General features: G+C 40.3%; 1 pseudogene; it reads right to left on the bottom strand.

The window, feature by feature from the left end:
* LOC138096996 (uncharacterized) overlaps positions 1-17,586 on the bottom strand; it is a 59,955-nt pseudogene extending 42,369 nt beyond the window's left edge.
* Between the last annotated feature and the right edge of the window lie 6,301 nt (positions 17,587-23,887).

Raw genomic sequence — 23,887 nt, 5'->3', positions numbered from 1 at the left:
GGATCAAGGACACAACACTCCCCAAACTGTCTGGACCTATCCCCTGCTCCAATGTTTTTATCTGTGTCCTAAGAAATATTATTGGTGCTTATTATATAGGGACCAAAGACACATGGCAAGAATCTGAGAAGTCTGTAGGCTTTATCCTGGGGTCCTTGGCTCAGTAACCCCAGAGAGTTCTTCCAACCTGCTTATTACTAAGGTCTCTTTTGGATCATGTCTATGAATTAATCTGTCATATGGAAGTTTGTGCTCCCTAGCAAATGCATACATCTGTTCTCGATTCCATTGCTACAATGCTGAATAAAACACAGGGAGAGGAGCAGAGAGTAAATGACCCTTCACGGTTCCTTGGCCTCAAAGTCATCCCTTATAGACGTAGAACACTTACCAAAGGTCAGAAAAACAGTTACTCTAATCAACAGCCTCATATTTCAAGGACAAACCAGGACTGTGGGCTGAGAGCTCACACTTGTGTCTGCTCCTGGGCTTGTTTCCAGAGAACAGAAGCAACTGCTGCTGTTAGAGACTTACAACCAGTGCAGGTATCCATTGCAGTGTGTTGTCGCCAGGATCTGTCAGCCAATGATCAAGCAGTTCCCTGTCTAGGTCTTTCTGCCCTGTTTTAGTCTCATCTTGCAAAGAAGGTGAGACGTTCCCAACTCACAGGGTACTGACTGATATTTTTGTGAAGTTTAAAGTCTGGCTCTGGAAAAGGAACACCAATCACAATGGTGTGTCTATCCAGAACCTGTGTCCTATCATTTCTTCTTCAAAGAAATTTTCTGATGCTCCGTGAAGCTTGTGGAAAATATTGTTTAATCTCAGAAAGATTTACCGAGCTCTATATTGTAAAGAGATGAAAATTCCCATCCATGTTCTAGTAAATGTATGTGAGATTTCAAAGTAGGCTGTGGTTGTTCTGAGGGACAGGAAATATTAGTAACATTGAGACAAAAAGCTAAACATCTTGAGCTTGGACATTGGAACTCAGCGTCCTGAAAAGGTCCTTGGAATCATGCATCTGTCTCCATCTAGGAAGACATTTCTCAATGCATCGGTTCTTCATATAGTAACTGATGACACGGACGGTATTTTCCTCATCCTCCTTGAACAATGGTCCTTCATCCTTATGCCCTCTGTGCCCATGTTTGTAGGTGCTCTGCACCAAAGATGCTGAGACAGAGAGACACCAAGGATGCAGAGACAGAAAAGACAGAAGGGAAAGCAAACTATCTGGGGAGGACAAGGGTGGAGGTGGGTGATCCTGGCAGAAAAAGAGGAGTGAAGAGAAAAGAGCGTAAGGAATCGGGAAGGGAAGAGTTAACAGGGGTGGGAAATGGGAAAGCAATGTTTAGGGAGGTACATGGAAAAGGTTAAGGCTACAAGGCTATGACTCCCTGAATCCTTGACCACACGCACTTAACAAAGGATTATAAAATCAGTTTATCTAAAGACAATGAAAATCTGTCATTTTTCTTCACTTTTCTGTGGAACATCGATGGAAAACTTGTTTCCTTTCCTTTATAGCCAGAAAGGACCACTGTTTCCAAATGAAGCAGCTCCCTCTTGTGACTGAATAAATAAACTGCAGAGCTAAACTCCCACCAGAACTCAACCTTTTGAAAAGTTCCACATATTGAAAGGTAAATATCCCTGGTGGCTCAGCCGGTAAAGAATCCACCTGCAATGTAGGCAATGGGGTTCGATCCCTGGATCAGGAATATCCTCTGGTAAAGGAAATGGCTCCCCACTCCAGTATTCTTGCCTGGGTAAATCCATGGACAGAGGAGCCTGGTGGGCTACAGTCCATGGTGTCCCGAGAGCTGGACGCGACTGAGACACACCCATCGCAGTTGCACTGCCTCTGTACTCGGCTGTGTTTTCTGTGTTCTATACGCTCCACAGAAGATTTTAATTATTTTTGGCTCCTTTATTTTGTCATACCCCATTATGATCCTCAGTTGTCCGCTTCTTTGTAGTTTTCCTTTTGTCTTTAACCTTCCCATATTTTATGGTTATTCAATGTTTGTAAGATAAACCAAGATAATCACGATGGTATGATCACTCACCTAGAGCCAGACATCCTGGAATGTGAAGTCAAGTGAGCGTTAGAAAGCATCACTATGAACAAAGCTAGTGGAGGTGATGGAATTCCAGTTGAGCTCTTTTAATCCTGGAAGATGATGCTGTGAAAGTGCTGCACTCACTATGCCAGCAAATTTGGAAAACTCAGCAGTGGCCACAGGACTGGAAAAGGTCAGTTTTCATTCCAATCCCAAAGAAAGGCAATGCCAAAGAATGCTCAAACTACCACACTGTTGCACTCATCTCACATGATAGTAAACTAATGCTCAAAATTCTCCAAGCCAGGCTTCAGCAATATGTGAACCGTGAACTTCCAGATGTTGAAGCTGGTTTTAGAAAAGGCAGAGGAACCAGAGATCAAATTGCCAACATCCGCTGGATCATGGAAAAAGCAAGAGAGTTCCAGAAAAACATCCATTTCTGCTTTATTGACTATGCCAAAGTCTTTGACTGTGTGGATCACAATAAACTGTGGAAAATTCTGAAAGAGATAGGAATACCAGACCACCTGACCTGCCTCTTGAGAAACCTATATGCAGGTCAGGAAGCAACAGTTAGAACTGGGCATGGAACAACAGACTGGTTCCAAATAGGAAAAGGAGTATGTCAAGGCTGTATATTGTCACCCTGCTTATTTAACTTATATGCAGAGCACATCGTGAGAAATGCTGGGCTGGAAGAAACACAAGCTGGAATCAAGATTGCCGGGAGAAATATCAATAACCTCAGATATGCAGATGGCACTACCTTTATGGCAGAAAGTGAAGAGGAATTAAAAAGCCTATTGATGAAAGTGAAAGAGGAGAGTGAAAAAGTTGGCTTAAAGCTCAACATTCAGAAAACAAAGATCATGGCATCTGGTCCCATCACTTCATGGGAAATAGATGGGGAAACAGTGGAAACAGTGTCAGACTTTATTTTTCTGGGCTCCAAAATCACTGCAGATGGTGACTGCAACCATGAAATTAAAAGACGCTTACTCCTTGGAAGGAAAGTTATGACCAACCTAGATAGCATATTCAAAAGCAGAGACATTACTTTGCCAAAAACGGTCCATCTAGTCAAGGCTATGGTTTTTCCTGTGGTCATGTATGGATGTGAGAGTTGGACTGTGAAGAAAGCTGAGCACTGAAGAATTGATGCTTTTGAACTGTGGTGTTGGAGAACACTCTTGTGAGTCCCTTGGACTACAAGGAAATCCAACCAGTCCATTCTAAAGGAGATCAGCCCTGGGTGTTCTTTGGAAGCAATGATGTTAAAGCTGAAAGTCCAGTACTTTGGCCACCTCATGCGAAGAGTTGACTCATTGGAAAAGACTCTGATGCTGGGAGGGATTGGAGGCAGGAGGAAAAGGGGATGACAGAGGATGAGATGGCTGGATGGCATCACCAATTCGATGGATGTGAGTTTGAATGAACTCCGGGAGATGATGATGGACAGAGAGGCCTGGCGTGCTGTGATTCATGGGGTCGCAGAGTTGGACATGACTGAGCGACTGAACTGCACTGAACTGAATGTTTATAAAGAGAGATTGCTATATATAAAGCACTCAAGAGTTATCTGTTTTCTGAATGAGTAGATGATTTGTTATTCATGAACTTAGTGAAACAAATTATGCTGAGCAACTCTTGAAATTATTCTAAAAGCCATCTTTCCATCCTATGGAAGTCAAATTAAACACAAGATTCCAACAGGATAAATAGAGGGTTATATTTGTGGACAAAATTCAAGAACAGATAACAAACATCCCAACTCTAGGATGGAGGAAAATTTAACTAATGATATGGAAATAAATATCATGGTAATCACACTTCATTCATTTAACAAATAATCACAAATATTCTTTGAGAGCCTCTTTTTGGCGGATCACATGCACACACAGGTCAACACCCACTACTACTGAAAATATAGGAACAAATGAAAGTGAATTCATTTAAGCTATGTAAGAATATATTATTTTATTATATTAGCAAAAGGCACAAGAAAACTAGCATGAACATTTTGTTTGTTGCTTTCTTTGACTTTATTTTTTAGAATGGTACAAAACACTTCAAAGTGTTATTTTAAATAATACTGAAAACCAAAAATATATGGAGAATCTAAAAATAAGTTTTCTAGCCTATTGCCTCTTTTCAGAATTTTTCATTTTAGAAGATTATATCTTGACCATATGAGGTAAGGTTATCTTCCTTTGCTTGATGAAAACCAAAATTATGTACTTAATTTACTTTCAAATAATCAAGAGAATTTGCTATAAGGGTAACGTCTTTTTTGTATGTATGTATGATGGGAGTTATGGGAGTAACTATGATGAATACTCCCAACAATCCAAAAATAAAAGAGAAATTCCCAAATCTAATAAAGAGTATCATTGAAAATATCAAAGTCAATGTTATTCCAAATAGGATCACAAACAAGACAGGTAGACTATCACTACTTCTATTCACTGTCCTAATGGAGGGCATGGGATCAAACCAGGAAAGGAAATAAGATGTATTAAGTTTGAAAAGGAGAAGCAAAACTACTTAAATTTATAGATCATAAGTTTATACATGTAGAAAATACAAAGTACCTCTAAACAAACTGTAAGAACTAGAACATGTTAGTGAATTGATACAGTCACCAAACACAAAAATCAATTTTATTTCTAGATTCTAGCAAAAGCAATAGAAAATGCAATTAAAGTCTCATTTATTAAATGCTTGGGAACTAACTTAACATAAGGTATGCAAGTCCTCTTCTTGATTCCTCTTCAGTAACTCTAGCATAGTTTTGATTTGGGAGAAAAAAAAATCACAGATCATTTTAGGGAGATGAGAAAAGTCCTCACTTCTGAGGTCTGGGGTAACTAACATAAATCAAGGCCTGGTACTCAGTGGTGACCAGTCCTTGCCGCCTACAGACACTGATATCAGGAAAGACCATTTCCTAAGGCTGATCAATGAAATAGTGTTTTCAAAACCACAAACAAGAGGTTGGTACTGTCTATTTGGCTTTTGAATTGAATCTGTTGTCATATTGACAAGTACCTAGCTCTGTTCTGGCCATTTCAGAGAATAATTAATTCCCTGTATTCACATTTTTCTTAACCCAGTTAACCCTAGCTCTGGATTTGATGCTGGGTAGTTATGTCAACTAAAGGTAAAAATGTTATATGAAATAGAAGATAAAATTGTTATATCTATAGCAAGTAACCTTGCCTCCCAGGTGGCTCTGTGGTAAAGAGTCTGCCTGACAACCAAGTGGATTATTTTTATTTACACATTACACGTTTGTACATGTGGAAAATACCCCTCAGTTGGGAAGATCCCCTAGAGATGGAAATGGCAACCCACTCCAGTATTCTTGCCTGGGAAGTTCCATTGATAGAGGAGCCTGGCAGGCTACAGTCCATGGGGTTGTGAAGAGTTGGACATGACTGAGTGACTTTCACTTTCATTTTTAAAGATGCCTATGCAGCTCCATGGGGGGAAAGTTGGTCTTTCAAGGATAATAGCTAGAATAATTGGCTATTTGTATTTTTTGGAAGTAGCCGTGTTTTGTAGCTTTCTGTGTATAAGTTCTGTACATGTTTTCTTAGATTTATGCCTAAGAATTTAGGGTCTTTTTTGAGCCATTGTAAACAGCATTATATTATTAATTTATATATCCACATGTTTATTGCTAGTATATAGAAATGCATTTGATTTTGTGTTTACCTTGTATATCCTGAGACCTTCTGAACCCCAACTAACTAGTTGTAGGAGTTTTGGAGGGTATATTTGAGATTTTCTACATAGATAGAAAATAGTGGTAATTTGACTGCCTTTCTGGCTTAAAAGGTTGTTTATATATTTACTTGCTTTACTGCACTGACTACAACATGCAGCACTGTGCTGAAGGAGAGTGATTAAAGTGGATATTCTCCCTTTGTTCCCTTCCTTAGGGAAAAATACAGTCCTTTACCAGTAAACATACGAAGAGCTGTTGAGGAAACTCTCCATTATTCCTGTGTTTCTTAGAGTTTTCACCATGGTAGACTACTGGATTTGGGCAAATGCTTTTTCTACACATTGCTGCTGATGAACTAGCTCATCTTGTTGGTGACTCACAACTCGTCCACTTCCCATTAGATGTCCTCCTCATCTTCTTTGTCTTGGGCCAAGTGTGCGTGTAGCATGATGGCAAATGACAGCCGCTTCTCTTCAAGGTCACCCAGTATTGTGAGACTGAAGGAGGTGAGACAGACAAGTCTTTGTGGGTTCCAGGTGCCCTCACAGTTCAAGTACGACTTTATGTGTCACAGTTTGTCCATGCTTTCGTCCTCACCAAACTTTCCTTTACAAATGTTACTCTAAGCTCACTGAAAGTGAATTCAGGCTCAACATCAGATATAAAAACAACAGCTTTGTACAGACTTGTCCACCAGCTCTAGCCATTGCCTGAGATTTAGTCCTTATAACTTATCTCTTATTCCACATCACCCGTGGTTCTGCTTTTCTGATTGTGCCCTGACACAAAGTCTAAGAGGAAATGACTAAGGACATGGTTTTGATGGTGACTCCACACAACTAAACCCAGGTTGTGATTAAGTAAAACTGCCAGTTTAAAGTATTATGGGATAATCTAGACAACTTTACACATGTTCTGTATGGTTGACTTAGAAATAAACTAAAAAAAAAAAAAAAGAAAGAAAAGCAATTCAGTATATTACATGGAGAAAAAAATTCAAGAGGAGAATGTATTAGTAGAAAGTTACTCTGGACACCTGTTTCCAATGACATAGAAGGAGCCTTTATCTAGAATTAAATCTTCTGATCCAGACCACAACTTAAACAACCACAGGACTATCATTTCTTGTCTGGGGTCTGTGTGCATTTCAGCTGGGGTCCTACAGCAGGGAGGCTCTCTCTTATCAAGCTCTGGGTTTTTGTACAGCTTTTCCTATTACTTCAAGCACTGTGAGTCACAGAGAGCACAGAAGTACTTTGCAGAATCTTCCAGCTGTAAGGATGAAATGATGAGGCTGATGGATTTATCTGCTTTCTTAAAGTTTACAGAGTAGCGGCCGTTCCTTGCATTGCTGTATCCTGAATACTGTTGAATAAGGTAAGTCATCTGTCCACTGGGAAGTTGCTTGTACCAAACAAGGTAGTAATAGCTCCAGCTTGTTTCATACCAACAATTCAGGGCAATGGGTTGCCCCACTTGGCTGGATATATCTGGCTGGTTTTGAGTAACTTTCTGGGCCACACCAGATGCTGTGGGGAAAAAAAATCAGAAAACAAAGATAAAGCAGTGAATAAAATAGTGTAGGAGTTATTTAGGACTCAAAGACCAAAAAATTAAATCCTAAGATGCTTGCTTTTCTCCAATCCTCGTTTCCTTCACAAGTCCCTGTGAAGCTCCACGTGCCTGTGTGCAGGCCTTTCACCCTGAACACTCGCACCCACATTTGAACGCATCCCTACCAGAGAAGGTGAAGGCCAGGAACACCCAGAGCAGACTGGAGAGTGGCATGAGGCATGGATTTCCCTGAACAAATGTGCTTAGTTCTGCCTGAAGCTGAGAGTTCAGTGTCTTTGAGTGCCTGGCAGCACATATACATACTACCCGATACCTGTGTGACTCCCCAGAACAGGAAGTGGGGGTTGTCATGTTCATAGACCACGTGGTCTGTGCACACATGGGAAAAAGTCTGGCTCACCACAAACCTTTACTTTGTCTGCTTGTTTTTCCCTGGTCATTAAACTAGGCAGATCCTGAAACAAGGCATCAAAGAAAGCATCAGTATTAAAATTTGAGCTGAGGGGAACTGAATATTAAGCAAGTTGACATACATCAATAATTATTCAGCAAAATGGTTTTTCCAGCTGATTTAAAATATAATTTACTATAGCCTTTGAAATGTTCTGTTATCTATGAACTGGTCATTTATTTAGCCTATACTTTTCTCCATCCAGAATCTAATGACTCTTTAAGAAAACTTGCAGATCTTAGGCTTCCTGGTGAATGGAAATTTTATTCAAAATAATTATTGTATCTCTTTTTCTATGAGTTCTATGACTCTAGTTAGGTTTTTCAATAAATGAAGTTCAGTTCAGTTCAGTCGCTCAGTCGTGTCCAACTCTTTGCAACCCCATGAATCACAGCACGCCAGGCCTCCCTGTCCATCACCAACTCCCGGAGATCACTCAGCTTATGTCCATTGAGTCAGTGATGCCATCCAGCCATCTCATTCTCTGTTGTCCCCTTCTCCTCCTGCCCCCAATCCCTCCCAGTATCAGAGTCCTTTCCAATGAGTCAACTCTTCGCATGAAGTGGCCAAAGTACTGGAGTTTCAGCTCTAGCATCAGTCCTTCCAAAGAAATCCCAGGGCTGATCTCCTTCAGAATGGACTGGCAGGATCTCCTTGCAGTCCAAGGGACTCTCAAGAGTCTTCTCCAACACCACAGTTCAAAAGCATCAATTCTTTGGCGCTCAGCCTTCTTCACAGTCCAACTCTCACATCCATACATGACCACAGGAAAAGCCATAGTCTTGACTAGATGGACTTTAGTCGACAAAGTAATGTCTCTGCTTTTGAATATGCTATCTAGGTTGGTCATAACTTTTCTTCCAAGGAGTAAGTGTCTTTTAATTTCATGGTTGCAGTCACCATCTGCAGTGATTTTGGAGCCCAAAAAAATAAAGTCTGACACTGTTTCCACTGTTTCCCCATCTATTTCCCATGAAGTGATGGGACCGCATGCCATGTTCTTCGTTTTCTGAATGTTGAGCTTTAAGCCAACTTTTTCACTCTCCTGTTTCACTTTCATCTTCACCATAAATGACAAAAAATCAATCCATCTGACTTTCAGAGTCTATTCAGTTTTAAATTTTGAATGAAATTGTAACAGGAATAAAATATTCTTTTGAAATTTGAAATTAAGTCTCATTTATTAAACTTTGAGGAAGATCAGGATATTCAGTCCTGTCCCCTCCACAAGTAGAATTGTATTTATTAGATCATGTATCCTAGAATTGCCCTGATGTCACATTTTCTGTAGTTGGTCTAAAGTGTTCAGTCTCACTTGTTAGTGGCTCATTACTTTTGTCTCTGTAAAATAAATTCAAGATAAGTATGCCAGATATTTCTGTGACATAATGCTGTAATGCTCTCCTACAGAAGTTGTATCTACAAGTTTCAAACACTTTGTTGTTGTTGTTGTTCAGTTGCTAAGTTGTGTCCAACTCTTTGTGACCCCATGGGCTGCAGCACACCAGGCCACACTGTGCTTCAATATCTCCCAAAGTTGCTCTAATTCATGTCCACTGAGTCAATGATGCTATCTAATCATCTCATCCTCTGCCTCTCCCTTCTCCTTTCGCCTTCAATCTTTCCCATCATCAAGGTCTTTTTCAATGAATTGGCTTTTTGCATCAGGTGGCCAAAGTATTGGAGTTTTAGCTTCAACATTAGTCTTTCCAGTGAATATTCACAGTTGATTTCTATTATGACTGACTGGTTTGTCTTCCTTGCAGTCCAAGGGATTCTCCAGAGACTTCTCCAGCACCACAGTTCAAAAGTATCAATTCTTCAGCTTTAAGCCTTAGTTATAGTCCTACACTTACACCACACATGACTACTGGAAAAAACCATAGCTTTGACTATACAGACCTTTGTCAGCAACGTGATGTGTATGCTTTTTAATATGTCATCTTAAGCTTCCTAGGTGGCACTAGTGGTTAAGAACTTGCCTGCAACTTCAGGAGACATAAGAGATGTGGGTTCAATCCCTGGGTCAGGAAGATCCCCTGGAGGAGGGCATGGCAACCCACTCCAGCATTCTTGCCTGGGAAATCTCATGGACAGAGGAGCCTGGAGGGCTACGGTTCATAGGGATGCAGAGCCGGACACAACTGAAGCGACATAGCCCACCTGCTTGTCATATCTTTTCTTTCACGGGGCAAGCATCTTTCAATTTCACGGCTTCAGTCACCATCCTAGGGATTTTGGAGCCCAAGAAAGTAACATCTGTCATTGCTTCTACTTTTTCCCCTTCTATCTGCCATGAAGTGATGGGACCAGATGCCATGGTCTTAGATTTTTGAATGTTGAGTTTCAAGGCAGCTTTTTCACTCTCCTCTTTCACACTCATCAAAAAGCCCTTTCAGTTCCTCTTCATTTTCTCCCATTAGAGTGGTATCTTCTGCATATCTGAGGTTTTTGATATTTCTCCCAGCAATCTTGATTCCAGCTTGTGATTCATCCAGCCCAGCATTTCACATGTTGTACTCAGCATATGAGTTAAATAAGCAGGCTGACAATATACAGCCTCGAAAGACTCCTTTCCCGATTTGGAACCAGTCCGTTATTCCATGTCTGGTTCTAATGCTTCTTGACCTGCATCCAGGTTTCTCAGGAGACAAGTGAGGTGGGCTGGTATTTCCATCACTTTAAGAATGTTCCACAGTTTGTTGTTATCCACACAAAGTTTTCAGCATAGTCAATGAAGTAGAACTAGATGCTTTTCTGGAATTCCTTTGCTTTCTCCATGATCCAATGAATGTTAGCAACTTGATCTCTGGTTCCTCTTCCTCTTTGAAATCCAGCCTGTACATCTGGAAGTTCTTGGTTCACACACTGCTGAAAGCTAGCTTAAAAGACTTTAAGCATAACCTTACTTACATGTGAAATGAGCACAATTGAATAATAGTTTGAACAATCTTTGGCATTTCCCTTCTTGGGACTGAGTGAAACTGGTCTTTTTCAGTCCTGTTCAAACACTTAGTCAATGTCAAGACCACAGAGGCCGATGACTGAAGTGTTGTTACTGTGCATGATCATGAAGTGTGTGTCTCTCAGTCTTCCACTTAGTTTCATCATCTTAATAAATGAATTAATTTAAAAGAACCAAAAGCAAATAAGCAAGTAGAAAAGGAAGTATAGACACAGTCTCCAAAACAGTGCCAGTTCTTAAAATTTAAGGTCAAAGAACTCATTAATGAGTGATGCAGTGAGGAGAGTTTATATGCAGTTGAACCATCTACTCTTCTGTCCCATTTCAGCTCTGAGTGACAGGCAGCTGATGTCCTGGTTTCTAATTATTTACAAGGAAACAGGGGAGACCACAAATGCCCAGAGTAGTCTGGGGAGCAGAATGATAATACATATATTATATAGATCATTATATTATATGTATCATTTTATTATATATACCACATGTTTTTATATCTACCTTTTTATGCACAGCTGTGAAATTTATCCCTTTTGTAGGTTCTTGTTACTACTACTAAAATTAAGATACAGAATCATTTCATCACCCTAAAGAACTTAATTTGCAGACCATCTTCATCTCTACAACCCTTGAAAATCCCTGAAATCTGCTGATGTCCTGGTTTATAATTGTTTGTAACTAAGCAGAGGAGACCACAAAGCCTTGCAGCAGCCTGAAGAGCAGTTTGATATTCTAAAATATATATGCTAATATAATAATTACATATACATACCAGGAAATTTATATTGTCAAAATTTTATTAAAATATAGGGCACAATCTGATACCTCAGTTTAATACGCACCCTGGTTTTGATGCATAGCACTGTGAAACTTTATCACATATATAGGCTCTTGTTCAGTTCAGTTGCTCATTTGTTTCTGACTCTTTGCTACCCCATGAATCGCAGCCTGCCAGGCCTCCCTGTCCATCACCAACTCCTGGAGTTCATTCAGACTCACATCCATCGAGTCAGTGATACCATCCAGCCATCTCATCCTCATCGTCCCCTTCTCCTCCTGCCCCCAATCCCTCCCAGAATCAGAGTCTTTTCCAATGAGTCAACTCTTCGCATGAGGTGGCCAAAGTACTGGAGTTTCAGTTTTAGCATCATTCCTTCGAAAGAAATCCCAGGGCTGATCTCCTTTAGAATGGACTGCTTGGATCTCCTTGCAGTCCAAGGGACTCTCAAGAGTCTTCTCCAACACCACAGTTCAAAAGCATCAATTCTTCAGTGCTCAGCCTTCTTCACAGTCCAACTCTCACATCCACACATGACCACAGGAAAAACCATAGCCTTGACTAGACTAACCTTAGTTGGCAAAGTAACGTCTCTGCTTTTGAATATGCTATCTAGGTTGGTCATAACTTTCCTTCCAAGGGGTAAGTGTCTTTGAATTTCATGGCTGCAGGCTCTTGTTACCACCATTAAAATCATGACATAGAGTTGTTTCATCTCTCTAAAGAAACCCTCTTTGTACACCCTCCAGAGGCCTGCAATTCTTTACAATCCAGGTCACTACTGATCTCCTTTCATCTTTATATTTTGTCCTGTTGAGAATGCTGCAAAAGTAGAATCACACTACATATACAGTCATAATAATCCAATAAGTGTAATCATATACCATGTAGCCTCTGAGATTGATGTTTTTACTCAGCGTAACATCCTGAGACCCATCTGGACTACTGCATATATCAATAGTCTGTTCCTTTTAATCACTACAGACTGTCCCCAACTTATGATGATTCAGTTTAGAATTTTTGACTTTACAGTAGTGAGAGAGTGATATGCTTTCAGTACAAACCATATTGGAATATTGAAATTTTCTTTTCCTAGGCTAGCAACATATAGTATTATGTTTTCCTGGTGATTCTGGGCAGCAAGAATGAGCTGAGCTCCTGGCCAGCCTCAAAATCATGAGTGTAAACAACTAACACATTTACAGCCATTTCATACCCATATAACCATCCTGATTTTCACTTTCAGGACAGTATTCAATACATAGCATAAGATTTTCAATTATTTTAGTATAAAATAGACTGTGTGAGATGATTTTTTCCCCACTGAAGGCTAATGCAAGTATTGGTCACATTTAAGGGAAGCTAGGTTAAATATATTAGATGGATTTTCTTTTTTTAAATTTTAATTGATTTTTATTGGAGTATAGTTGCTTAAAATGTTAGTTTCTGCAGTGCAGCAAAGTGACTCAGTTTTACATGTATATATTTATCTCCACTCTTTTTAGATTTCCTTTCCATATTAAATGAACTTTTGACTTCCTATTGTTTCAACTTAAAATGATTTGTTGCAAAATAACCCACTTGAAGTTGAGAAAGATGTATAAATAATATTTCATTATGTGAATGTGCTACAGGATATTTATCTGTTCATTCAGTGAAGACCACTGGTTGATTTCCAGTATTAAGAATTCAGCAAGTGAATATTTAAGTGTATTTTAAATTATTGGACTGTTTTCTAGAATGCCTGGGCCATTCACCCACCAGCAATGCATGAGTGATCCAACTTCTCTGCATCCTTGCCAGAACTTGGTATTGTTGGTATTTTTAATTTTAGCCCTTATGATATATGTGAAGTGGTATCTCTTTGTGGCTTTAATTTGCATTTCCCTAATATAAATTTAGGGGCATATTCTTTGTATTTCCTACATAGGTAATCATGTTACCAGCAAATAGCTGCAGTTTTACTTCTTCTTTCAACTCTATAAAATCGTTACATCTACTTTCTTTATTGCACTTGCTCCAACATCTAGCACTGTACCGAAAGAGTGACAAGAATAGACACTCTGGCTTTTTTCTCTTTCTTAGAGAAAATTATAGTCTTTTACTAGTAAGAATACCATTAGCTATAGAGGAAATTCCCCACTATTCTTGTGATTCTCAGAGTTTTCAACATAACTGACTACCAAATTCTTGCAAATCCTTTTTTTCTGACTAGATTAATAATGATGAAATGATTCTTCTTTTCTACCCTGCTAATATGATGAATTATATCCATTGATTTTCAATATTTAAGTGTCTTGCACCCTGGAAAGAAATTATATTTGTGCTTGGTATATTACTCATTTTACATATCAATGAATTTTACTCGCTAAAATATTTTCAGAAAGTTGGGTCTATCTTCTAGATAAAAGATATTTCCCTGTAGTTTTCAGTTCTTTATGGTCTTTGTCTGATTTTGGCATCAGGGTAATATTAGCCTCATAAAATGAGTGAAGAATTATTTTCTTCCTATTGTCTGCAAGAAACTGTGTAATTCATGCTAATTCCTCTTCAATGTTTGCCAGAATTCTTCAATGACACTGAATTTGGGGATTTTTTTTAATTAAAATTCAATTTCTTCATAGACATCATGACTTCAGCTTTCTCTGGCCCCTGAGGAGAGATGAGGAGGAGTGACGGCTGGAGCCCACAGTGAGGTTTGGGGACAGACAGCAGGTGCTTCCAGAGCACTGTGCCTCTGCACAGAAGTAGGTTCCTGCATCTGAGAGCTGGGCAGCAGCGAGGTGCAGGGAGCTGTGCTGTCTGGTCTCTCCAAGCCGACCAGTCAGTCTCTGCTCCGTCTTCCCTTCTCCAGCCTTAGCTAATATCATCAAGAGGACAGGACTGCCCCCAGGCCTCTGCTTATACCACTGCAAGTTGTAAAACGTGCTTGAGGAATTGCAGTATGTGGTGAAGTTCTCCCCTTCTTGCAGAAGCAAGAATTCAGGAAAATGCTTTATCTGTTGTCCATTCATTTCTGTTCAGAAAAGCAATGAGAAGTAACAGAGAAAGTCTGATTAGATGTTTATTCTCTCAGCTATAATGGTCTTTTTCATTCTTCTTCTGTATTTTCTCCTTCTTTCCATGTCTCCCCCGCCAACTCCCTCTGTCTCCCTCCCACATTTTAGTTGTTATGTATTTCTCAACATCTGGCTCTCAGTCAGAAAATCCCACTCCTACAGTTTCCTGCAGATAAGATTCCTCTGTGCTGAATTTTCTGGGAGGAATCAAACTCACGTGATATTCGTATCCATAAGATCAACACTGGTGCTAACAGTAGCATCTCCCTTTTCTTCCTCTTCAGAAAGAGTTGCTGAATCTGCCTGCTCCTAAAAGGATTTCCCTTGTATCAGCTTCTTCCAGACCTACAGAAATGTAGTCTATACTGCCTTTAGGAAAGAAAATAGAAAGAAGTGACTACAATTTGAGACAGGCAGTCAGACTTACTACCTTATTACCCGCCCATCTTCCCCAGGGAGTGTCTATGTTTGCAGATGCTGCCCCTCTGTGACTGGATCAAAAATTGCTGATCCAGTAATACTTGGTAAATAGTGGTTACTCAAACATTTGTTGAATGATAAATAAATGTGTATGTTTACTTATGTGAGAATTTGAATGCAAATGTCCCAAAGAGTAATTTAATTAATTACTCTTTAATTTAATATAAAATGCCCTTCCATGAATGTAAACAATCAGGAGTTGCTTGTAGCTATTTAGAAATGTTACCTTTGGAAAACTGTGTGAGCCCCAGTAGCCCTTGTTCTACCATTACAAATTATCACAAATTTGATGGCTCCAAAAAGCAAGAGTTGGTTCCCTACAATCTGGAGGTCAGAAGTCTGACAACAAGGTGTCAGCAGGAACAGACTCCTTCCAAATGAGGAGAGAATCTTTCCTTGCCTCTTCTGGCTTCTGGTGGTTCCAGGTCCTCCTTTGCTAGTGACTGTATACCTCCAACCTCCTCCTCCATCGAGAAGACCTCACAAGGTCTTCTCACCTGTGTGTCTCTTAAAACGGCATTTGTCACTGGATTGAGGCCCCACCAAGATAATCCAGTAGGATTGGATTTTGATACCCTTTTCTCAATTACATTTGAAAAGTTTCTTTGTTAAATAAATTCACATTCACAGTTTCCATGGATTAGGATGTGAATGTATCTTTTGGGGCCCACCTTCTAACTCACTATAGGATCCTTAATATTTTTGAACTGTTGCCATGCAGTTATATAAATGGTAGACATCTCAAAACTTCTTTAAAGTCAAAAGTAAATCTGTATCTCAATGACTTTATATATAGAAACAGAAGGAGTAGCAGGTTTAGGATGTAATGGAAAAGGAAAATCCCATGAGTTAACAAAGCTCTTTGAAATGCACATCATTGGGATAACTCTTCCTTTTCAGGCATGTTGGATTTGGACTCCCAAATGAAGACAAATCTAGGAACGCTATGGTGGTGAAGGCTTCACTCCCACCCTAAAAGAGCAAGGGGTTTGCAGCAGCACTCGGGGATGTTTTAAAAGTTTCCTGGTCTTCATGCAGATCAGGAGCCCTGCCGCAGTTTACACAGAAGGATGTAAACCAAGACAGAATAGTCATCCACTGGAGAAGGCTGCCCTTTCCCAACTCACACCATCATATTTGCTATAGCCCATGTCCGGGTCTTGTGCTGTGAAGGAGATATTTGCTAAATGAAAAGAAGGGAACCTGACCATGCTTTTGTTTGTGGACTAAAAGGAATCTCTTCATGCCTCATAGGAAACAGTTTGAATGAATATAAATATACGATGGCCCTCAGTAGCAAATATTCTTGTCAAACCATCTTAAGAGGGGACCAGATTCAAGAATATTTATAATTAAAAATTAGCAATATTATCCATTAAGATTTGACAAAACCAATACAATATTGTAAAGTAATTAACCTCCAATTAAAATAAATAAATTTATATTTTTTAAAATAAATAATGTTGCTTGAACTGGGCTGTAAAGGTTGAGTACATATAAATGTTTTAAACAAGTATTTGGGAAAAACCATTCTGACCAAAGAGGACAGTATCTGGAAAGGTTCACATTAAGGAAAGAGCTTAATACTAGCATGAATGGTTTTATTTTAAAGTGGCTGATGTACATCTAGAGTATGTGGCAGAAAAGGGTGAATGAGAAAACTAGAAGTAACTCCGGGAAAAACTGTACATTGCCTTGTAATCCTTAATATAACATTTGACCTTTACAATTTCTAATGGTTCTTCATTATCCAAAGATGAGCAGGAAGCAAACTAATTTTATATGTTATTATTATTATTGTTGTTGTTATTGTTGTTCAGTCGGTAAGTCATGCCCAATTCTTTGTGACCCCATGAACTGCAGCACGCCAGGCTCCTCTGTCCATGGGATTTCCCAGGCAAGAATACTGGAGTGGGTTGCCATTTCCTTCTCATATATATATATATATATATATATATATATGAACTCTGTGGTCACGTAGAAGTCAGATTCAAAGAGTTCAGAATAAAGGCAGGAAGAGAGTGAAGAGGCCTTTGCAGTTATCCAAGTCAGAGGTGCTAAATGCTTGGATTAGGGGAGCTGCAAGGAGTATAGAGATGAGGAAGTGGATGTGGGTGCTATTTGAGACCTGACCTTGATGGTTATTAAGGTCTATGTGCTTCATTAGTGCTCTGGTGCCAGTTTGCCACAAGGAATGTATTTATTCTATCAGCTCACGTGGAAACTAGTGGCCAAAGTTGCCTCCAGTGACCCTGCTCCCTGATATCTGGGACCTTGTGTAGCCCCCGCACACACTGAGTCCAGGCTGTCTGCATGACTTACTACAGTAAACAGATGAGCAGAAGTTCACAGCATGCCGGTTCTGAGGCGAGAGGTGGCGACTCTTTGGCAGTTGGCACTTCTGTGGTTTTGGAAGCCCCGAGGCACAGTATAAGATGCCCAGCTTCCTCAGGGCCACAGAGAGATCACATGCATGGGCCATGGTCAGTCCTGAGAACATCTCAAGGAGAGATGAGCCTGGGCCTCTGCGATTTCAGCTGAGCCTCAGCTTCCAGTCAACCCCACTAATTAAGTGAGTAAATTGAGGGATTCCAGTGCAGTTGAGCCCCCTTTCACCACACTGAGCAGAGGTATCATGAGGTAATTAAACAGTAAGTTTTGAGGTGGTTTGTTGTGCAGCAAAACACAGTGACACTAAAGCTCATGAAGAGAATCCTGTTGGAGAATTGTGAGACATTAGCAAAAATAAAGTACGCTTTTCCTCTCTCTGATTTCTGATTGTCTCTAAGAGCTGGACCTAAAACATCTGTCTGTTTCACCAAACTTCATTTCACCTGTGGTCCGAGTGCTCCTGCCTTAGCAGAGAAGATTAGCTGGTGATGCTCAGGTGTGATAGGAGAAGGCAATGGCAAACCCACTCCAGTACTCTTGCCTGGAAAATCCCATGGACACAGGAGCCTGGTAGGCTGCAGTTCGTGGGGTCGCTAAGAGTCAGACACGACTGAGCGACTTCACTTTCACTTTTCACTTTCATGCATTGAAGAAGGAAATGGCAACCCACTCCAGTGTTCTGGAGAATCCCAGGGACGGGAGACCCTGGTGGTCTGCCATCTATGGGGTCGCACAGAGTTGGACACGACTGAAGCAACTTAGCAGCAGCAGCAGTTCAGGTGTGATGAGAGCCTTGGGCCCCACAGAACAGGAGCAGGTGGTTGGTTGCTCATGTTGGGGCCCTACAGTAAACAGGGAGATGTGAGCTTTCCTTGTTCAATTTTATTTTTATATTTCATTCATTCTTCTCTCTCCATGTGACTTTAAAAAATGAGGGACTACTTAAGAGGTCTGATCTGTATCTCTATAACTAACACAACAAACAGAATATTTTCAATTTCAAATCCATTTGAGAACCCAAAGAAACTGAAAAGTTTGGTGCATGTTTGCTTGGTTACATATGACTTTGATAAAGACACAGGTATTTTTTAAGGAATCTCACTTCCAGGTTAGCATTTTCCCCATGTTTATAAGCGTAGATTTTCAAAGTTATGTGCCGCTGCATCCAGGAATTGATTACCTGTGTGGAAAGTGCTATATCTCCTTACCCCCTAAGGTGAGGAAGAACCCAGGGAATGTGGAATCACAGGTCAGTCTCAAGCAGCATTCTATACTGAAGTGCTGTACAAATGTAATCAATTTCTATATGTTCTTTGGTATGAAAAATACATGAAGCACTGTGTCGCAGCAACACACAGTATAGACAAATTTTGTCCTTGCTTTTTCTCTGTGCTTTTTGTTTCTGCCAATTCAGAGTTAGCTAAAACACAGGGTCTTCACTGATAGTATTAGAAATTTCTTCCATTGATCTTTAGGCCAATAATGTTGAAGATCCAGTTTGTGAAGTTGACCAGCAGCTCTTTTTTTGCGCGTTGTTTAATTCCATTAACACTACTGTACAATGAACTACAGGTTCACCTCACTCACTTCTGTGCTCTACCTTCCAGTTCTATGCACATTCATATAGGAAAATGGGTTCAACTATTTGCAATCTGATGGACAGATAGATTCATTGCTACCTTGTGAATGATCTTTGAAAAAGAAATCTTTCATATGAACATCTCTTAAATAGTTTCGGCCTGAGGGATTTGTATGCAAACCAGTATTGTTTTTATAATATGTATTATCTTTCCTAAACATAATGACACTAATAAATCTTTTAATATATGAATTTATGAAAGAGAGAGAGCCCAATAGCACCATACTTCAGGAGGCTGGACAGAGGCTTGATATTAATTACTATTGTGTATGGTGGGGAGAAACCTGAAAGCATAAGCTATAAGATGAAGAGGCCCAGATCCAAAATAATCCGTGTTGACAAACCCCAGAAAGACACCAGAATTAGCAGCCTGTGCCAGAGGAGCCTGGCAGGCTACCGTCCATAGCAGCGCAGAGTCGGACACACCTGAAGCGACTCAGCAGCAGCACAGCACCAGTGCGGTATTAAGTGAAGGTGTTAGTCACTCAGTCGTGTCCAGCTCTTTGTGACTCCATGGACTATAGCCCACCAAACTCCTCTGCCCATAGAATTATCCAGGCAAGAATACTGGAATGGGTAGCCATTCCCTCCTCCAGGGGATCTTCTTGACCCAGGGATCGAATACGGATCTCCTGCATTGTGGGCAGATTCTTTACTGTCTGAGTCATCAGAGAAGCCCAATATGGTATTAAACTGGTGGGTTACTTGAAAATCTGCACAATGAGCTCAGGATTAGAAAATTGATCATCTTCATATACCTGGAAATTACTAAGTAAGAAACTTTGATCCTGGAGTTCAGTTACTTATTCATTATCACAGTTACAATATAAACTGGGGGAGAGACCAAGTTTAGTAGTGAATTTCCCCTATCAATGCTTCTTCCAGATATCAAAGTGATTTTTAAAAATGCAAACAACCACACAGTAAAGAAATGACATACAGATATTCATGTAGCGGGAAGTTTGAACTAAAGCAAACCAAAATCTCTGAGTTAAATGAGACAGAATTGACTGTTCTGGTAGAAAACATACAGACTTCCATGCCAGATGTGTGAGACAGCATATCCCCATATTACATTCATGCACATAAGGAAATACCATAAAGACTAGCTCTTAGGATGTAGCAATAGTGAGGGGTAAATATTACCCAGGAATAACCATATTATTTTAAATAGGTTTGAAACTATCTAGTTTACTTGGAATCACAGGGAAACAGGAGCCTAGGAATTGGAACCAATGATATGGCCAATATACTGGTGGTAGTGGAGACTAGTGATGTTTAGAAACAGTCCAGTTAGTTGAGGGAGCTACAGTGACTGGAATGCCTGTTTATCTATGTCTGCATTTCCCCCTGATTACTGAAAACACTGTCTTTCATTGAATTTCCCTTTTCCTCCTGACAATGGCTCTTTCTCAACGCTGGTCCCAGAGCAGCAGCAGGCACAGGTTTGGGTATGGGCTGCAGGGGGCTTAGTGGCACTGTGTGGAGGCACAGAGGTAGGTGGCTGAGTCTTCAGCCTGGGATCCTCTGACGTGCATGGAGCTGTAGCCCTCCTTAGTATTCAGAGTGACTCTCACTCGTCCTTGCTTCTTTTCATCCCCATTTACACTTATTACAAACAGGTTCGTGAGGTCCTTTGCAGGTTCCCATCTGTACCAGTGTAAAGCATAGAAAGAGCTGGAAGGGAAACGGCAGGTGAAATTGGTGCTCTCTCCTTCCTGAACCCACAGCGAGGGAGGACGCTGCTCCAGAGTCAAGAGGCTGCTCACTCCTGTTCAGAAAGACAAGGTCACACATAGAAACTGATTTCTCTACAGTGTTCATTGCCTTCACACATTCCCAAATATTAGAATCCTGAGGTGCCTGACTGCATCTCCCTCCTTCCCCATCACCACCCAGATTGTTCAGAATGTCTTCAGCAGCCCCAGGACTTAGGGCCAAGATGAAGCCACAGGATCAGCCATGAGGCTGGCAAAGTGTTCCTCTCCATTTATCCTGATCAAGTATCCTCAGCAGAGGAACGTTCTGCAGCCTAGATCTGTGAGAAAATAGGTTTCTGTACCTGGTTGCCCAACCAATCAGAGACAAGACCACATACACGTGCTAGAAACACACCAACCATTTCTGCCCTAGAATCAGTTGCCTGTGGTTCAAAATGAGGGATCAAACACTGCTTTCTTGAGACCAACTTCACAAACATTGAGATGAGCTCACCACACAAAGAGAACTGACAACCTTTCAGAAGTGGGCTGCTTAATCATGGACTGCTACTATTCAACTGGAGAGAGTGGGATGGTAGTATGTGACATGAATTCTGCTTTGGTTAAGAATCTTTATATGCATTTTAAACAAAATTTTTAAAACTTTCAAATTCCCCAAATAGAAATGTTCACCCACATAATGTGATAAATTTTCTTTTGCTTCATGTACATTATTCTAATATGAAAGTCACACAATAGAGTTACTATTATTCCTAATTTACAAATACCAAAACTGTAGCTCAAAGAGTTTGGGTGATTAACTCAAGGTGAAATATCAGGGAAGTGGCATAGTAAGAATTAGAACACTTATCTCTCTGGTATGGAGCATATCATGTTTGGAATTTGTCATGCCCCTACGTTTATAATATTCTGTAAATGTTTTAAATGTCAGAGGTTATATGTTTTAAAAATAATAGGAGTCTACTTGTTGATTTTCTTTCTTTTTTTAAAAAGAATTTCCTTGATGTCAATCATTTTTAAAGACTTTATTGAATTTGTTACAATATTGCTTCTGGGTTTTTTAATTTTTTGGGGGGTGGGGACAAGGCATGTGGGATCTTATCTCCCCAATCAAGAATCAAGCCAGCACCCCACCCACTGCACTGGATAAGCACTTTAAGGACAATACGATACTATATTAAGATAGAGAGTTACTCTTGGGATGAGGAAAGGTTTGTGCTCTAAGTAAGGTATGGAGGGAGGGCTCCACGCTGACACTTACTCTGCAACACCAGGCAAGGTATTGAACCTCTCTCATGTTCAATTTCCATTTCTGTGAATAGTCAGTATCCTTCTGCTGGGCACTGGGCTCACATTGGCATTCATCATCTCATTCACTTCTCCTAACAACCCTGCATGGTAGATTCTATCAATATCCACATTGCAGATACGAGGGAACTGAAGCATAAAATAATTAAGTGATACTCCCAAGATCACTCAACTAATGAGTGGTAGGTCTAGAAACATAATCCAAGTCTTCCATCTCAGGCACTGTTACATCGCCTCCCTAAAGTAGCGTGGACCCAACCTTGAAGGGTGAGGATAAGAACTGAGTGAGAACACACCTGAAAATCACCTCGCACAAGACTTTCCCTAGCATAGGTACTCAGTCAGATGCAAGCAATACACAGAACGTTGAGGATTTGGGAGCCAAACTTTCAAATTGCAAAGGAGTCTATCCACAAGATAGAGCTTAATATTTTTTGAGCTATATTTGGCAGTTTAAATGGTAGATTTCATGTATTTTTATAAGTTTCCATGGTCTATCATGTTCTTTGTGTTCAGGGAAAATCAGTTCATTAGGGTGTTATATTGAGAGATTGAGATGTTGTTGTTGGAATGAATATACCAAGCAGTGTTTGCTATGATTGCTTAATTTTTTCCCCATTTTTGAGTCTTGCTCCCATCCTCAGAATATTTCTATAGTATATTACAAGAAAGGACAGAGCAGTAGAAACAATTTCACCTACCAGAAGAAGAAGGAAAAAAGAAAACAACCCTTTGTGCAATTATTCTGAGCTTCCTCTCCAAGGTAGCCTATTACTTGCCAGCCAAAATCATCACATGTAAGATGTTACAAGAAAACATGAAGATACTTTTTAGCCAAACCAATATATGTCATTTGAAGTGGATCATTTTCACATCTGGTAGGCAAAGATTAAAAACCAGCCAGTTGTCCCGAATCTTCTCATCTCCTGTGATTTCTGCATTGAGACGTTTACTGACTTTGGTTCAACAATGGCAGCCCCTGTTTTGACTAGCGTGCATGCGTACTTGCTCAGCCTCTGTCTTTGAAACCTCTGGACTGTAGCCACTCAGGCTCTTCAGTCCATGGGATTCTCCAGGCACATTAAAACAACTGACTAGGTTTGCCCGCAGTTTAATCCATGATCACTAGAGGGCAGCAAGGTGCCCAGTGTCAGCCTCACAAAATATTTAGCAGGCCACCAGGTGGCAGTGTTTTCGCTTTCATTCTTGCTGCGCAGTCGCTGGAGCCTGATTGTCTGGGAATGCAAATAGTAACATTAAGATAAAGTATTCACAAAGGCGTGACAGTTGAGTTTTCAGAGGTGCACCATGTAAATGTTTTGAGGGATAGCATCACAGCAGAGAGGGCAAAGGCAACGGGCACAGGTCTTGATATACAAGATGCTTGGAGTGTTTAAGGAGTAATATCTCTTCCTGTAGCCTCTTGTTTTTCCAGGCACACTACAACTAACAAACTTGCTGAAGCATTTAGCACTTAACTGGATAGTGGATGATTTCCTCATCTACTGATCCTGGGGCAGTTTGTACCTAGGTTTACCATCTTCTTTCCTAGTTGCCTTTAGTTTCCAGTTTAAACTTGTATAATTTCACCATCACTGAGACATCCAGCTGCCTTGCCTTAGATCCAAGTGCCTCTCCATACCCAAACTGTCTCTTAAGGAGCCCTCTAAGATGGTACACTCTGGAAGACAATAAAAGTTTGGGACACTTTTCACAGTTAGAAA

Source organism: Capricornis sumatraensis, chromosome 2, assembly GCF_032405125.1.
Source record: "Capricornis sumatraensis isolate serow.1 chromosome 2, serow.2, whole genome shotgun sequence".
Taxonomy (NCBI): domain Eukaryota; kingdom Metazoa; phylum Chordata; class Mammalia; order Artiodactyla; family Bovidae; genus Capricornis; species Capricornis sumatraensis.
This window is presented reverse-complemented; position numbering and strand designations above follow the sequence as displayed.